General features: G+C 38.9%; 1 pseudogene; it reads left to right on the top strand.

Moving 5' to 3' along the window:
* Window positions 1-3,906, top strand: part of LOC138031951 (uncharacterized) — a 7,752-nt pseudogene continuing 3,846 nt past the window's right edge.

The raw sequence follows: 3,906 nt of genomic DNA, 5'->3' as shown, positions 1-3,906 counted from the left end.
ATGGGTATGTTTGTTTCCAAGAAGGACTTTATAAAAAATGTTAAAGTGGCTCTGTCACACTCTTTTGATCCCTTCATAAAATGCTAATAATAATAATCATCATCATCATCATCATAATCACTTTAAAGAAATGAGATAGATTACTAAAGACCGTCGTTGGGAATGACATAAAATGAAATGTTCCGGAAATGCCCGATCACCGGTTTTTCGGATTAATATTTCTGGAATTAAAGAGCCTATAAAATGCCCGAAGTATAATAGAATAGTTTGTGAATCATTTATTTTTCATTGTGCTATTGGTCACCAGAGCCTTGCGAAATTGTAAATTAGAAAAAGCTAAACGTCTTAAGTACCTCTGTTTGTAAGGAGCCAGTAAATATTAGCGTCCCAATATAGTTAAAACCAGATTCAATTTCAGTCGCGAGAGAACATCTTAAGCGCTTGAGATACTTTGATGTGATTAATATGATGTACCATCGGGTATTCTAATGTTCTTTTATGTATACGAATTTAGGAGTGGATGAAGAAAAAGAATCCATTGTGGTTTACATCTCTGCGGTTAAGTTTGAAAAATAAATTATCTTGCGTGCCTATCTAGATAGAATATATACAGGCTATTGTAGCTGGAGACAATGGTCATCTTCCTGTTTAAATAGAACGACCAGAATTCCCAGCATCTCAGTAAGGAAATTTAACATAATGTAATCTAAATATTGACACATTCGACTGAAAGTTGCAATTGGTATACCTATTCAAGAATTTAAGAACTAGAGCTTTGGGTCGCAATTTGATGTCTTCTCTCGTTAGTCGTTCAGCCATGGAATGCGAATTGCAAAGCGATGATATGATTCAGGTCAGAGAAAGTTGTTTGTACGTAATTTAGTTTAACTGATATTTACGATCCGTTTTATAAGCAATATTGAAGAAAGGCATACCGATATCTCATGCTCGATTAAATAACTAAGGAGAAAAAAATTCTACTCGTGCTTGCTGCAACCTGAATCACCAAATTCAGTGATGTGCTGAACTGGGAAAAAAATCAATAATTAACTTATTTGGAAACAAAATATCATTTTAGTTATTATAGAGTTACTTTCAAATACGGGAATAAAAAAAAAACCGGGTAATGTTACCCTTACGGAATATAGTTATAGATACTAACGAACCAAAACCATCAACGCATATAGGAGAACTACTATTCATTTGAGAAAAAAAGATAGATCTTGTTTAAGGTCGGCATTTTTATTCTCTTTATAGTTGTCTGGAAAACGCTGCCCAAGCTCTTGATTTTTGTTGCCACTTGTCAAATTGTCGTTAAAACAAACTCTCAACAATGTCCTGCATTTGGATCTGAGGAGTCCATCTTGGGATGGATGTTGCAAGGACACATCTATCAAACAATGATGGCCAATATTGGACTTCATTGCCTTTCGGCCTGCTTCAAGGATGATCGTTGCCAAAGCTTCAACTTTGTGATGTCTCTCCAAATGTGCGAATTCAGTGATCGTACCAAAGAAGCCAGACCTGAGGATTTTATTCCAGATGCAGACAGACATTATTTCAGAAAATACATAAAGAGAGGTAAGTGGAATTTTAGAAGGTTTGTTGCAAGAAAGGACTGCTAAAGCAAACATAAAGAAATAATACAAGTTTCTCAATTTCAGCCCAATTAGGCTCCATCTCTGAACTAGCAGCTGAGTCCTGTAAGGAAATTAAGATGAGTGAGGGACGAGCCTCCAACGGCAAATACTGGATGTCTTCAATAAAGCCAGGGATTCCAGTACATGCATTTTGCGATATGAAAACCGAAGGTGAGAACTGATAACTTCTTACTTCTTTTATCTCCTCCTCCTTCTCCTTCTTCATCTCTACCCCCGCGTCAGGCCTGATTCCTCTACATTTTCATCTTCATCTCCATCTCGAACCCCATCTTCATTTTCACCTACGTCTGCATCTTAATCCTCATCTATTTTTTTTTATTTTTCTTTTTTATCAGAATTCCTTCCTCCAACATTTTCTACATACTTATGACTGTTATATTTACCTGTCTATCTTCATCGGCAACTGCATCCGCCTCATCTTTTTCACCTCCAATTTTCTTTGCTTAACCTCGTGTGTATTCTCTTTTCTGCAGCAACCCCTCTAGCTGTCTCGTCCTCCACCACTTTCTCTTCTTTTACGTTTTAATGGTTCCCTCGAAGCAAAAATAAATTGGGTAAGGGAGGGGGATGGGGAGGGGGTGTTGGTAAGCAGATGGACTGCATGCTAATTGCAGTTAAATTAAAGTTGTTCCTTTACCTTGTAGACGTTGATGAATGCACTGCTTCTTCATCCGTGTGTCATGAAAATGCTGCATGCAACAACACTCTTGGTTCCTACCAGTGCACTTGCAAGCGCGGATACGCTGGGGACGGAAAAATCTGCAGTAATTTAAATAAGCACATACGGTGTGAGCATTACCGTGTGATAGCCGCAGTATTGACGAGACCCTTCCCCAGCTTCATGGGAACCTTTTACTCTCAGTGGTTGACACAGCAAAGGGTACTAGCAAGTCGAACGCGATCACGCGTCCATTTTCGTACAAAGGCACTGTCCTAAACTGTTTGAACTGCAACTGTTGTTGTTTAAAGCCATTAGAGCACACGCAAGACTGACCTTCTTTTTTCCTTCTGGCGTTTCTCTGGCATTGCATTTGATCGAGTTGACCCAATCGGTTGGCTCAGTTACCTCCCCAATAATATCGTCTGCGGGCATGTTTTCTAACTCTTCACGTTTGTGTCGATTTGTCACGATTGGTGTGAGACAGGAAATTACTAATCACCAGCCTCAACAAAGCCACTTACATCTTTCACTCATGTCTAGCGGCAGACCGTATTTTACTTGCCCATGCATGGGGCACCACCTGGGACTTTAAGGGTCAAACTGATATCTTTTTCTTGCACGTTAAGCCCTACATAAAAGATGGGTTATGGATCATTTCATAGTTGAAGGCATTCGATTTCTAAAAAACCCCTGTCATATAAATTCTGACTATGATTGACAAAGTCAAAAGCCATCTCACTGAAATCTAACTTAAGGTGTGGGTTTGAAGATCGACCGCACGTTAATCGCGCTTAACGTTTTTCCTGTTATAGGATAAAAGTTGTTTGGCAACGGGCGATTTGACAATTGAAAAATGCGAGTGTTAGGCAGGACTCAGACGTACGTCCTCCGTAACACTGGCGTTCTCTTGTTCATTCTGTTACCCTTACATTGTTGCTGCGCAAGTTGTGTTTCACTTTACAAATAAAGGCTCATTGACTGCATAATTTTTACCTTGTTAGCATTAGTATTGACAGCACTAAGTTAATAGAATATTTGAAGTATTAAACAGGTCGCGTTTAAATTCCACTGCTCTGAAGGAAACTGTCGTGATTGCGTTAAGGATGCAATTTATGACATTTTATGAAATCGGATAAAATAAATTTCCGTTTCTGAGATTAAAAAAGGTTCAATTTTAAGCGAACACGCCTGGAGAAAAGAGAAGTTCTGTAAAACACGAATTTGAATCACATATTTCTTGAGCGAGTTTGACTGTATCCAAACATCCTCGGTACACTGTATTTTTATACAGTATTTTGCTGTGTTTTATTTTAATTAAAATAGACTAGGAGACGCCATCACTTAAAGCAAAACTCACTGGGTCGGGTTTGGAGATTGACCGCATGTTACTGTACTCGCGGTTAAAGTTGTTCCTTTATGTTGTAGATGTTGATGAATGCACTGCTTCTTCACCTGTGTGTCATGTGAATGCTACATGCAACAACGCTATTGGCTCCTACCAGTGCACGTGCAAGCCCGGATACGCTGGGGACGGAAAAGCTTGCAGAGGTAAGACCACCAAATGCAGCTCAATCTGACAAACAT

This window comes from Montipora capricornis, chromosome 14, assembly GCF_036669925.1.
Source record: "Montipora capricornis isolate CH-2021 chromosome 14, ASM3666992v2, whole genome shotgun sequence".
Taxonomy (NCBI): domain Eukaryota; kingdom Metazoa; phylum Cnidaria; class Anthozoa; order Scleractinia; family Acroporidae; genus Montipora; species Montipora capricornis.
Note: the sequence above shows the minus strand (reverse complement) of the source record. Positions and strands in the feature narration are given on the sequence as shown.